The sequence below is a fragment of the Ambystoma mexicanum genome, chromosome 11 (genome assembly GCF_040938575.1).
Source record: "Ambystoma mexicanum isolate Mex_15411 chromosome 11, UKY_AmexF1_1, whole genome shotgun sequence".
Classification (NCBI taxonomy): Eukaryota; Metazoa; Chordata; class Amphibia; order Caudata; family Ambystomatidae; genus Ambystoma; species Ambystoma mexicanum.
This window is the reverse complement of record NC_090934.1, coordinates 1,007,959,142-1,007,973,565: the sequence shown is the minus strand read 5'-3', so window position 1 is coordinate 1,007,973,565 and position 14,424 is coordinate 1,007,959,142. Positions and strand designations below refer to the sequence as shown.

Genomic DNA, 14,424 nt, shown 5'->3' with positions numbered 1-14,424 from the left:
CCGCCTATCGCTCTACGCGGATGACCTCCTCATATACCTCAGTAACCCGAGCACTTCATGCCCAGCTGTCTCCCTCATTCTTAGGAAATATCAGAGCTTTGCGGGCCTAAAGGTCAATGAAGACAAAACCATTTTCTTCCCGATTCAGGGTGGAGAGTCTGCGATCCCGGACACCTGCCCATACCATGTCTCTATTAAGGAATTTAAATACCTCGGTATACGGCTTGACCCGACACTCGAAGGGTTCCTCCAACTTAACCTACAACCAATAATTTAGCGATTCAACAGACACCCCCCAATGGCAATCACTCCCCCTATCGCTAACGGGTAGAGCCGCGCTATTCAAGATGATGACCCTCCCCAGACTGTTGTATGTTCTCCAGAATGCCCCATTCCTCATCCCCCGAGAAACCTTCGCGCTCATTGACAAAAACCTACGCACGCTGCTATGGGGTGGGAAACAATCCAGGATCGCCCTTCAAACGCTCCAGAGATCAGTATGGGAGGGAGGCATCGGTTTACCCTGCATACGCACCTATTACCATGCGGCACCGATTGGGGTAGTAAACAACTGGATACACGCAGACCCCACACTACCACACATCCATACTGAACTGGAGATCATGGCCCGGTTAACCCCGCTGCAGATCCTGTACGCCACCCACAACCAGCTCCCGACGCTGCCCAAAATGATCCACCATATTCGTCGTGCCTGGCGGGATGCACACAAACTAATCGGCTGGAAAGGAAAGCCAACGCTATCACAACCCATATGGCACAACATGCTCCTCCCGGTAATAGTTGGTCATTGGCGCGCAAAAGGGATACACACACACACTAGTGCATGTGATACAAGGGGTTTGCCTCCTGGATTTTGAGACCATGCAAGAGCAATTCGACCTGACACCCATGGACCGGTTTCGACATGCACAGCTGGCCCACGCCATCCGCACCCAATTCCCTGACACGACAAACATACCCCCCCTGCTCTCCCATTGAGACCAATATTCTCCCGCAACGCATCTCCTCTATACGGTCACCTCCACTCTCTACCAGGCCCTTAACTCCTTTGGGGCTACACAGCTGGACGGGCTCAAAGCAAAGTGGGAAAGAGATGTAGGTCAACTGGAACCTGAAGACTGGGTTGATGCATTAATATCCCCCAGAGAAATTAGTATAGAATCTAAGCTCAGACTAATACAATTGAGAAGCCTTCACCACTCACGTACTGCAATGGCCAGATTTGGGGAGGGGGGGGGCAAGACTAGAAGACGGGACATGCGTTAGATGCAAAACTGAGCCTGCCACCTTCTACCATATGATATGGGACTGTCGGGTGTTACAGGCCTTCTGGGAGAACTGTATTAACACGATCTGTGCTGCCCTGGCGACACCAATCCCTAGGGATCCCAAAATGGTACTCTTAGGCATCTGGGGTGAAACAGACCTGTCAAAATATGAAAAAATGTTTCTGCCGATTGCGTTGGGGGCAGGCAAAAGACTTATTGCGGCTAAATGGGGCTCTGCCGACCCACTGTGCCTGAACCGCTGGAGTAACGAGCTGGACAGGTGCGCAGCTTCAGAGCGCCGGATATTTAACGCACGGGGCTGCCCCCGCAAATTCGAAAAAATATGGGGTAAATAGCTTGATGCTCACTGAAATCAGCTGGTGGGAGTAGATCAGTATCACTGTTGGCGTTAGTTACCTGCCTTGCGGTCCTAGGCCTCGTGGGGCCCTTCTAGCTGTTAATGCCATGTTGCCTTCATTTTATGTAAGGCTATGATTCATGTTTGTTCTTTATGTTGTGTTGTTTAAACTCAACAAACAGTTATATAAAAAAAAAATTTAAAAAAAAAAAATCAAATACAAATGATTAAATTAACATGCAAAGCAGCATTACAGATACATCCCAGACTCTAGTGGCATATGGAACATAGAAAGGTACCTGGCCAGTACCTTCAAATGCATCTATTCCGGAAAATGGCACAATATTGCATTCAACTTGTAAAGAGTTACTTGCCAGCCTAGCCTTAAACCGTGACCTTGATTTAAATGGTGGTAGATTAAGAATGGGTACAACTTGGCAGGCCAAGTAAATAGATTTTAGAGGAAGGGGCTAGTAACATTGGCTTGCAGTTAGTGCTCAGAACAGGTCTTTTGGAAGGGTTGTGGATATAGTTCACCGTGAGGACTGGTTTTCTATACTCCGACCTGGTGGAAAGATGTATAGAAGACTACCTTATGATAGGGACAACTCTGGGAGATAAAGCTAAACAATTCAGAGTAGCAAGGGGAGTGCTCAAGGCCAAGTCTCAGGAAGGGTGAGATTGGTAAGGGGTCTACAATGAGTCCAAAGGCTAAGCAAACAAAAATAACCCTTAGACAATCAGTTCTAAAAATAACATTGTATGTCCAAACATACAATTAAAAATGACTATAAGAAGGTAGTTACTATCAAACAAGCTTATATAAAACACATACATTCACTTAGACCGTACAATAATTACAGAGATACTGCACAACACCTAAAAGGGAAGGTAAGTCAGTCATATACACTAGTCCCATGAACCACAAAACGAACTTCAAAAGTCCAGCCCTACGTTGAATGGGGCCTTACGCGCAAAAGTTCTCCAAAGTACCAAGAAGTTTGTGAAACAGGAGGGGGAGGAGATATGGGCCAGGTAAGCACCTCTGCAACTCACTGAATAATCTCCGATTCTTCTTAGGACAGCACAAATCTTCCGAAGAGGGTCCACAGTCACGTTTCCCAACAGCAACTTCCGGTCCTTGAAGCCCATGCCTCGCAGGTTTGAGACTGTTGCAGGTGCAAGGTGTTCAGGATGGAGAATGCAGGAGAATTTGATGCAGTGCCCCATCTCAGCACAAGACTGGATTCAAGAAAGCTGTTTTGGACGGCAGCCACCGGTACACAGAAACACTTGTCCAAGTCAGACTTTGCCTTCTAACTCAGATCCTCTTTAGGCAGTAACCACATCGACAGAGACGTGTCCAGTAACACAAGCTGTTGATCTCCAAAGCTCCGGCCCCGAATGCGGCAGAGCGACATCTGCAACGTGTTAGCCCAAACTCAGAACTGGCCAGCGACTGGTGCTTCCACAAGCACTTCTGATGGCTCTTCTTTGCAGGACTGTTTTGGCATTGAGGGCGACTGTTCCCACCAAACCAAGGAGGGAAGCTCCTTTGCAGAACTTAGAGATTACTAGCCAGACAGGGCTCTTCCAGGACAGCAACAGAAGTTGGTCGCCAAGCCACCTGCCAACGGGTCTCCGATATATTAACACTCGTCTGGCAGCTGGACAAGATACTTGGCTTCTTTGGGATAATCCAGGATCTCTCTGGAGCATGGCTGTAGGACTGCTCTTCTTATCCAAAGTCAGGCAAGTGCTCAGACTCAGCCCTCCAATGGCAAGATCTGCCCCAGTCATGCACACCAACAGTGGTCCAATCACAGATCACTGGAGTTTTCATACAAGCATGCACACAGTCAGGAAGCAGTATGTGGATTGGGACCAGATAGTCCCAACCCACTTCCTGGGTACACACACATGGCACTGCACTAACCTGAGAAAAACCAAGGCTTTCCCCCAGCAAGTGTATGACCGTAAAAACAAGATGGCAAAAAAATAAATAAATAAAACACACTTGTGACACAAGCATGTTGGGGCACTAGCCACAGTTCGTAGCCAAACACTGTAGTACTACCGAAAAGTAATGCAAAAATAGTAAAACTGCTCCCACTAGTTCATCTTTTAGGTACAAAAAGGTAACCAAAAATCCTCTGTGCATTAGCCTAGGGTCATATACAAATAACCCCATTGCACTGCATTGTGCTAGGATGCAAAGTTACCCAAAATAGATAACGGGTAACAAGATAAGTGAAACAGTTTCCCAGTACCAACAGCCTTAAGGATTAGTCAATTTCCCCCATAACAAATTAAGTCTGTGGAGTTAAGTGGAGGGGCTTTGCTTCACTGGAAAAAGGTAAGGTCAGCTTCAAAAATAAAAAGCAAAATGTTTGCGGGACCATAGAAATGGAGGGAAGGTTGCCTAAAGAGAAATATTTCCCAACAGTCACCCTGCTTCGTCCCATGCCATATGTCCACCCTGCACCTCTGCAAGACCTGTGCTGTTGTCTCGTTACAATCTGCAACCCAGACCTCTGCAAGCCTGCACCCTGCTGTGGTGTCATCTAGCTGTTGGTGCCACGTCATCCCTCCAGTGCCACCATCTAGAAGTGAAGCTTATGCTAGCGACCACCTTTAGGAAGACTAGGGGTCAAAATAAACATTGTGCCTACTATACAATAGTAATTGGACGATATAAAAAAAAAGTGAAAACTAAGGTAGACTTCAAAAAACAGCATGTTACATTCAGTTTTAGAGGATTCAGGTGGAGGCCCCCCCGAATCTTGCAAAAGGGTTGACCTTAGCAGAAAAAAAAAAATTAAGCTGCAATGTCAAAGTCTACTCTTGCACCCCTGCACAGCCAAGCACACCAGCCAACTTCCAGGTCACTGTTATGATAGGTTATTTATAACCTGCTTAATACCGAGAGGTTTATAAGCGCGGACCCGGGGATCGAACCCGTGTTGCTCTGTGTCATCTTGGTTCCAAGGCAAGCACGCTGCCCCTGAGCTATCCTCCCGAGTCGAGAGGAGAACTTGTTGCTCAGTATCTGAAAAGTCTTTGAACTAGTGATGCGAGGGGCTTGACAGCGGTTGAACATGAGCGGGAACAAAGAATCCTGGGGAGAAAGAAAAAGAAAAGCAGCCAGCAAAGAGCAGAGGCACTGATGCCCACAGCAGAGAGACAGTGGATTACAACAATATTTTTTGAAGGCAACAGAGAAAAAAGGAAAAACAACACAGCCGTCCCATTGTCCTTTGTTGAGCAGGGATGGCCAACTGTGGCAATCAGTATTGCTGAGCCAAAGCCCCAACCTGGGTGAAGTCCTGTTTGGGGTGGATGACTGGTTTAGTGCTCTTCAAGAAACCCCTTAAAGATGGGCTATTACAATAGCTGTATTTGAGGAAAAAACTGAAAAACAATGGATTGAAAGTTGTACAACATATGTGGATAAAGTGAGAGGGCTTTTGAGTCAAGGGAGACAACAGCAGATTTAATAGCGAAGAGGACAGAGTCTGAGCTGATAGAGATTTGGTGGGGTTGGGCTAGGCAAGATTGGATGCAGTAACCCTATGGGAGACTACACCAGCCTTGTCCTCTTGGTAATAGATAACCCACCTATTGGTATAGGTCTGTATTGCACAAGTTGGTAGAGTGACTGAGCACCCAGACTGATCTCAAGAGGGGTAGATGTGAGCTGTAGAGAGCCATCACTGAGATCCACAATTACAAGTATTCAAATAACACTTTAGATGGATAATAAGGAAACAAACTCCTGCTTGGTAGAATGGTTGAAACAAAATTTTAAATTCTTTTTGTTTTTGAACTGTAGTTTTCAATAAAATAAATATTCAAATAAAATAATTATTTAAACAGTCAGGTTTTAAATAAGCCTTCTAAAAAGGGCACTATGCAACAATACAAACACTTCATAACGCTTCCTCAGATTTAAGATAAGCAAGTAGATACCCTTTTGGGAACACACACACACACCACACCACGCCACGCCCCCCCCAATTACTAGGATACTGTTTGGCATTGGTATATCACTTTTTGTACTTATACAATTCTGAGGTTGTGGAAAAGGAAAAGGTTATGGAAGGAAAAAGGTTAACAGGTTCTCAGAGCTAAACATATGCACCACCTACGAGGGACAGTTGAAACCAAGTCAATGGGTTAGAAGAGTCTGCAGGGAGCCAAGAAAGCCAAAGTCAATTAGAGCAATGTCCATGGAGCTGAGGCACTTCTTTAGATAGCACAAACATCTTGCACAACGTTTTTTGAAGAGTAAGAATAACTTTAGGGTCGCAAACTGGGAGGCTTGTGAGAAAGGCAGAGCTGAACTCTGCAAGAAAATAGCTACTGTAAGTCTCCAGCGGCAACAAGCAGGCTACAGACAAGAAGTACCCCCTTTGTCAGCACAGTACCTTAGGTTTGAAGAAGGGGATCCAGCTGGCTTCTGTTCTGGTTGCAGTCATGCAGACCCTGGGTCTCAGTCGTGGGGACAAGAGGGAGGACGTCTAGAGGACTTCTGCACTGCAGTGTGAAGGTAGTCAGCGGCTATGCGGTCTCTTCAGATCAGCAGCACTTTGTGGTTTCAGCTACCAGTCAATAGAACCACCGCTGTTCTTGGACACTTGATGTGCTTCCCTTGCTTCTGGGGTCCAGCACCCTGTTGAGATGGTTCAGGCTTGGGTCGTCCTGCTTCGGGAGGGCCCTCGGGATCTTCCCCGTCTTTGGTACGGCTTCAAGGACAGCCAGCCGGCCAATTACCTTTGGGTGCAATCAGATATCCAAGGAGGCTAAGGACAGGGAGTTTCAGGCACCTTCCTCGCTTCCTGTCCTGCCAGACAGACTGGAGCCAGAGGCAGATTTCATCACTGAAGCCCGCCAAAGGCAAAACAAATAAAGGGGTTAAACCTGGTTTGGCGTGCTGAGCAAAACCTGAGACCGACCTCACAAGCAAGAAATGGGGGAGGGGGGGGGGTAATAAGACCAGGGCCATTTTGACAAAATGGTCACCCGTCGGTGCTATACTGCAGCTAAGGATTCAGCATGTGGTAAAAATGCACAATGGTAGGGAAATTAAACCACTGCCACCAGCCATTAAAAATAGTGAGGGTAGCATAAAAAGTGTTACATTGAGTATGTAGGAAAAGAGGCTACTAAGTGACCCCCAGCACTTCCACATAAGATGGGGTGTACTGGACCTACATAGGAAAAACAGGCAAGTAAAGTCAATTTCACTTTACTGCTCTTGGGAACAGTAGTTTACCCAAGAGAAGGTATTTAAACCTTATAAGAAATCCAAAGGACTTCTCTGTGACACTGCATTAAAGGTGATGTGCGTCACCATACAAACGGTAGATGTCTTTGGAGTTGTCAGACTCCAAAACCAAACAAACAAGAGTCCAAATCAGATCAAACATACATGAGAGAGTGAGAAAAAAGGCCTCACTCACTCCAGGATAAAAAGTAAAAGTCCAGCAAAAGAGCTGTGGGTCTCTAAGGTTGGAGGGAATTAGCACAGAAGTAAGCTGAACAAAACAAACGTGCAACATTTTACCCGGGGCAAAAATTCAAGTTTCCAGCTACTAGAAAGCCATAAAAAAGAAACGAGCCACCACGTTTCTACACATACACAAAGCACAGAATGTGCTACTTGCCAAGAGTTAAATATCACTAGCCAATGGCTAGTGAAAATTGCACTGTTGACAGGCAAGTATTCCTTTTTCAAGGGTTCAATAAAGCGTCTTTCCCAAAAGAGAAAATGCAGTTAGGAGTAAAAAAGCATATACAATGTACAGCAGTAAAGAGTTTTAAAGAGCCCACGGGCAAACCGCTGTGCAAATATGGACAGGCTTTTGCAGAAGTGTTCCCTTTGGTGAAAGTGTCAAAGTTTCTGGAGTTCAAGCCACTGGAGACCCCCAGATAATTTGTTGTAAAAAGTGGTCTTGCTCGCCGAAGAGTAATACCGTGGGTCCTAGAAGCAGTTCTGCAGCCAAGCAGTTTTGCTGTTTCTAGTGCTGGTCACTACACGTCACTTGACGACCAGCAGGAGTTCCTGTAACGACAGGGGGCCAGGCTGTACCACAAGACCAAAACACTTGGTAATAAAGAGTTCAGGGCCCAAGCCAGAGAAGCATAAAGTTTGAGACGCAAGATTCCTCAGTCGCCCACTGTCTCAGGACTCTGCTTCCATGGAAGGGCCATCTTGAGAAGACCACTGGACAGGACAAATGTAAAAGATTTGCCAATTGAGACACAGAGGGGTCAGCCATGGAAGGCCCGGAGGAATGTTTGGCAATTACGTTGCAGGACAAAGGACAGCAAATGTCCTTGGAAGACAAATGGAAGAGATGGAACTAGTGTGCTTGGCTGATGGAATGGGATGAAAAAAATTCTGCTCCAGCTGGCACAGAGTCTTAAAGGTTGAAGCAGCATAGAGACTCCCACTTCCGCATACAGGGATGCATGCTGTCCGGAGCTTCAAGGAGACTGGGCCTTTGAGTAAGAGAACCAATCCAGTTGTCCCCCAAAGGATCAGGAAAAAAAAAAAAGAGCATCGAGTCAGGGCATTCTGGTCTTCAGAGCTTTGCCATCTGAATAGATATAGCCTCAAAGAATGCTGGTACAGAGCTCTGGTCCCTTCACAAATAGAAGACATTCCAAAATTGCAGGTTCAGAGTTTCAACGGTAGACAAGATGAGTGGATAAAGGGATCTGCTTTTATTCACATAGGAAGGTTGTGAGTAAACAGCACCCAATCACACGCCAAAAATGATTCAAACAGAGCATCCAACCAAGCATGCAGGTAGGGCTCACACTCCCAGAGGAAGGGAACCCACACTATCCCTGACAAGTATCTCCATATGGCAGTCTGAACTGGCACAAGGCTAACTACAGTCCCCACCCAGTCCTGGGATACATACATCCTGGGGCAAATATGGCCCCTTCCAACCACACATACAAAAAGGGGCAATTAATGTCAGTTGACCACTCATTTGCAGGCTGTAGCTCGGCCACCTCCTCTCCCATTTCAGATTGCCTAACTACCATTCAAGATTGGTGTGCCGCTGATGATCTTTGTCTGAATGCCAGCAAGACTGAGATCCTCCTCATCGGCACACCTTCGCCATCCTTTCCCCTCACTCTCTGGCCAGCTTCCCTTGGCCCTCCTCCTACCCCCACCTGCGAGGCTAAGAACCTCTGAGTCATCTTTGACTCCACCCTTTCCCTTTCCTTCTCTGCCCACATCTCTGTGAGGTCTCTAAAAAGTCAAAACGTCCTACTGCACCTCCTCAGAGGTACTCTGCCTTTCCTCTCCTTCCCCCAGAAGCTCATGGTATCTCAAGCTCTGGTTCTCTCTAGGTTGGACTATTGTAACAGCCTCTTTCTAAATCTACCTGCCTCTACTCTCCGCCCTCTGCAACTAATCCAGAACAGGACTGCAAGACTTGTCCTTGGCCTGAAGCCCTGGGATCGTATCTCTCCAGCTCTGAAATCTCTCCATTGGCTCCAAGTGGATGCAAAGATTAAATTCAAAAACCTCTTAATTGTCCACAAGGCTTTCTGGGGCCTTGGTCCAAAATACCTTCAGCTATCCCTACGCAAATACCTCCCCTCTCGAGCTCTTCGCTCCTCTACCTCCAACTCCCCCAGTGTCAGTCGTTTTTCAAAGAAACGAGCTGGGAGTAGATCTGCGTCTTCGGCTGGGGGCTCCCTCTGGAACAGCCTCCCTGCCACTCAAACTTGAAAAGAACCATCTCTGGTTCCAGAAGCACCTCAAGACCTTACTCTTTTCTTCTGCCTTTGCTCCCCCTCTCCCCTGCTGATCTGTTCTCTCTTGGCACCGTGCACCTGGCCACCCTCTCTGTCCTCCGGGACCAGGTACCTGCTCACCCTGCCACTCTCCCGCACTGCCTCCCGGCCACCCTTTGCACTGGGGTCTGTATCTGTACCCATACAGCCCCCCCTTTTTCTTCCTGCATGCCCCACCCGATACACTGACTAAGTAGGCTTTATAATGGGACGGCGGGGAGCGGACAAGATGCAGAAAACCTTGCACTTATTCATGAGTCGCGGGAGATTGTGGGGCGGGGGAAAGAGACCTGGCACTTCGCTCAGTGGATGCTTAAAAAGCGTTCGATAGGGTGGAATTGGGCTTTCTGGAGGAAGTTCTGGACAAAGTGAGATTGGGGTCCAGGTTTAGGAGGGGCATAATGGCAGCGCATCTGTGGCTGTTAATGGAGATTACTCCTGTTGGTTCAACTTAAGTAGGGGCATGAGACAGGGCTGCCCCCTCTCGCCAATTTTATTTGCCCTTTCCCTAGAACCCCCTCGCACAAAGAATTAGAGGGGACCCCCATGTGGAAGGTCTCACCGTTGGAAGGTTAGAATATAAAGTGGCTCTATATGCAGATGACATGCTGTTGCACATAAGGAACCCCCCTCAACCTCGGTACCAAGGGCGATCCAGCTAATTGAACAATATGGTGAACTATCTGGCTTTAAGATTAACAGGGCCAAGTCAGTCTTGTTTCCACGGAAGGGAGTTGGGCAAGGGGACGTGAACAGATTTGCCTCACTGGGATTAACGGTTCATTGGGACACACCTAGGGATTCATTTTACAAGGGAGGTTGGTGCCTTGTTTGAAGCCAACTTCCCACCCCTCATTACAGGATTCCAAGCCAACCTTGAAAGATGGGGAAACTGACAAGGTCTTGGCTGGGGAGCCTAAACACCATCAAGATGGTTTGCCTGCCAAGATTCTTATATGCATTCCAGATGCTCCCGATCCGCGTCCAGGAGTCCTTTTTCCAGGATTCAAAGGTGGCGATGCTAAAGTGTTTGTGGCAGGGGAAGAAAGCAAGAGTGGCGTACAATGTCCTCACAATTTATCCCTGGCCACTGTGGCGGAGTGGCTTTGGGTACTGAAGTAAGCTTCTGCCCAAAATCAGGGACCACCCGATTCTGGGAACCATATGGGAGATTTGGCAGGAGAGGGCGAATATGCAAGGAGTCGAGTCACCACATGGCCATCTCCCCAGAGTCATATACGGGCACCTGGTGTCCGGGAGGCGATCCCAAACCCTGAGAGATTCCAAGCATGGTTTGAGGCGGGCCAACTCTGGAAAGCTGGCACCTTTATTACAATCACAGACCTGGAAGGGGCATTGGGCAATATGTCTTTTCGTACCTTCAACTAAAGGGAGTCCAGACCGAAAAATGGAAAGAGGATACAGAAGGACCTCACCCCATTTCGAACACCTACTAGACAAAAGGAGGGAAATAAAGTGCTTGATCTCTGCCATGTACAACGCATTGATGAATGCAGGGAAGGGGTCAACAGAGAACCTGAGGTGAAGGTGGGAAAGAGACATCGGAAGAGAAATAGACCCAGAGCTCTGGGTGAGGCTATGTAAGGGGGCTTTGCGGACCTCGATCTCTATTCAGTACAAATTACACACCATTAAGCTTCTCCGTAGATGGCAATATGACCGGGTAAGGCTCCCGAAGATGTTCCAGTCAGCAAGCCCCGTGTGTTGGCACTTGTGTGGGGAGAGGCCCAACTATTGGCACATGTGGTGGGGATTTCCTTGCATCAGGGTGTTTTGGGACAAGGTGCTGGGTTGGGTTATAGAGTTAGATGGGATCCACTGTATTAAACCGCTGTTTCTGATACTATTTGGGATGGAGGAAGTTGAGGGGGAACTCGGAAGGCTGTCGGGGGTGGCAGCGCCCCTGCTGCTCGCATCACGTGCCTGCTTAGTTATGAAATGGAAAGGTACCAAGACACCAGGAAAGAAAGAATGGATCAATTTCACTATAAACATATGTACAATGGAAAGGATAACTGCAGCGCACCATGGGAAGGCAGCGCCACATGAATCGTTATGGGGTGAATTTATGCCCAGATACTTGGAGAAGTAGTAAAGGAATGCTAGGTATAAAACGTTGGCATAGAGACTGCATTATGTAGAGATGCACATTGTGTGTGTGACCAGTCCCACCCTCTGAAGAGACTACCCGATTTGGACAATTTCGCAATAGTGGGAAAGCCTCCCATAAGGCGGCCAAAGACACTAGCTAACAGTAGGTGAAAAGATTCTACCAAACCACAACCTAAAGCTCACGCGTTCGTTGTATTTTGCTGAAGACACCTTTCAAGGGGGGGTGGGTTGAACTGTACAACTGTCATATTCCCATTGATGATGTTTCTAAGGTATAAACTTACAATAAAAACAGTTTTCACAAAAAAACTAGAAAAGCCCAGCAAAAATGCCAGGGCTACCTCATTAGGCAAACTGAGGGCTTTCCACGTTACAGGGTGCTCAGGAAAGAGATGCAAGATCCTAATAGGGGAAACTTCACATTTGGACCAACAGACCGGTGTAGGAAGAGGGGAGGGAGGCAGGAGAAAGGGCGGTGGGAGATTGTAAAGTGGCAATATATGGGTAATGTGAAGGAGACCCAGAAGGATTCTTTTGTGAACAACAAAATGCCCAATTTGCATATGGGTGTGATGGGGACAGTGTATAAAAGATTATGTAGTACTGTAAATACTTAGGTCATGTTGGTTGCTTGTTTGCGATTTACGACTCTTATGCAGTCTAAAAGGTGTTGAACATAAAGATGGTGTCTTAATAGTAGAGTAATTCCCAATAACAGTGGGGTCGAGGGCTATACTGTGATTATTTAAAAAAAGAAAACTGCTGTGACATGGAATTGCTGGAGTAGTCCCAATGCTGTGTGCAATGAGGGCAGTTCAAGAGAATAATAGACACCCACAAATGGAAACACTGTCAAAGAGAACTCCTAAATAGCGAGCCTTACAGTATTTCGTAAAGTGGTCTGGAGTAAACAAAATGGGCGAATGGCACTAGAGGTAAGGAGGAAGACCCATTAGATTTTAGAGGTGCCAAGTATCCAGCAGAGCATGGCAAACAAGTCATAGATGGCACAGGATGAAAAGATTTCAGTGTTACCTGCAAACCGATATAATATGGCATTTATAATGCGCCTATACACAAGTGTTTCAAGGTGCAACGAGGCAAGGGAGGGGAACAGAGGGAAGACGGAGACAATGATCTTACCAGGACAGGTGACATTGAGATTGCGAAAGGGGGGGGGGGGGGGGGGGCGGTGCGAGGAAGTGCAGTACATAGGATAACAGTAATAAATAGAATAATAATAAGAAGTGCGGCCAGCTGGTGGCAGGTGCAAGGGTAAGTGCAGACATAAGGTGTCAAGTGCTGGTAGGTGCTGTGGGATACAGAACAGCCAGAGTGCAAGGGGAGAGGGGTGTGGGGGAGTGCAGGTGTGTGTGCGCGCGCACGCAACTGGCAGGGAGGGGGCCGGGGCCCGAGAACAGAAGGTAGCCAGGTGACCGGTGCAGTTTCAGTAAGGAGTTCAGCAGGGGAGAAAGCAGAGGCAAAGAGGAAGGTCTTGAGGTGCTCCAGGAACCAGAGATGGTTCTCCTCCATTTACAGAGAGGCAGGGGGGCTGTTCCAGAGAGATGCCCCAGCCAAAGAAAGATCTCCCACCAACTTGTTACTTGGCGAAACGACTGACCCTGAGGGTGTTGGAGGCAGATGAGTGAAGAGCTCGAGAGAGAAGATATTTAGGAAGGGAGTTTAAAGGTATTGAGAACCCAGGCCCCAGAAGGGGAGAAACCAAAAGAGGAGATGCATTAATAAAGGGGGAGACATTGTGAGGGATCGAAATTTGGAAAAGCAGAAGCTAAAACCAGCTCCTGGGTAACCAGCATTAGCCAATGACCAGGAGCTACCACTGGTTTAACGAAGAGCTAGTACATACTATCCTGAAAATCTAGGTTCCATATATGTTGCACGCTTATCACTTTGTTCATTATTTACAACCCCCTTATGCCTTAAATGTCTTATAGTTGTGTCTATTGTCACAAAAACAAAGTTAATTTCACTTAGGTATGTTTGTTTAGCATTAGTTGGCCTGAGGAGACAAAAGTAGCTCCTGGTAGCTGTTGGTGGCAAGCTAACCAGGCTCTTCTCAGCTATAAGCAAGAGCTAAATAACTCCCAGCTACCCTCAATTTCGAACCCAGTAAGGTGTTATTGGGTGTGTACTCGGAACTTTGCTGGGTGGGAGTAGTGGAGATCCTCCCAGTTTGTCAGTAAATGAGGACTGACGGGCCAGCAAAGTGAGTCCACTACAATGAAACATACATTCGAGGACTTTGACATCGTAATGAAGGTGCCAGATCAAGTGACAGTTGGCTTGTTCGGGTCAGCAGCGGCTTTCTTCCATTACTGGTATGACGACGGACACCTTGAATTAGCCTGGGCAGCCAATAATAATGTGAAAGTTTGATGAGGGGTAGGTGCAAGCCAGGCGTGAATGAAATCAGCAGATGCAAAGGAGGGGGTTTGACACAATGGATTAAAAAAAATGCCAGAATAGTTGGGTAGAGTGTGGGAAGTCTGGTAGTGAGGAGAGGGTGGGGTGGGTAAGAGAAAACAGACAGTGTCCCCTGTTTTGGCAAAGTAGCTGGCAATGTCATCCCATGTGAAGATAAGCAGATTTGAAGGAGGGTGTGGGCATGGACTGGGATAGCTTGCAAGGATGAGTGCACTGACAGGTAAAACTCGGCTAAATCCAGAGAAGTTGTATAGCAGAACGAAGGTATTTATTTATCAGCAATCGTGAGATAAAGTGCTGGGTTGTGCAGAATAAGTGTACTCTGCTCTTGTGTGATTGAGAAGAACAAAAAGGTGAAGGATGTGCCAATTGCAGTTT

The 14,424-nt window shown here is 47.2% G+C and overlaps 1 protein-coding gene across 3 annotated transcripts in view; it reads right to left on the bottom strand.

The window, feature by feature from the left end:
• Positions 1-14,424, bottom strand: part of MORF4L1 (mortality factor 4 like 1) — a 601,305-nt gene that overhangs the window by 585,686 nt on the left and 1,195 nt on the right. The gene's annotated exons all lie outside the window — the stretch shown is intronic.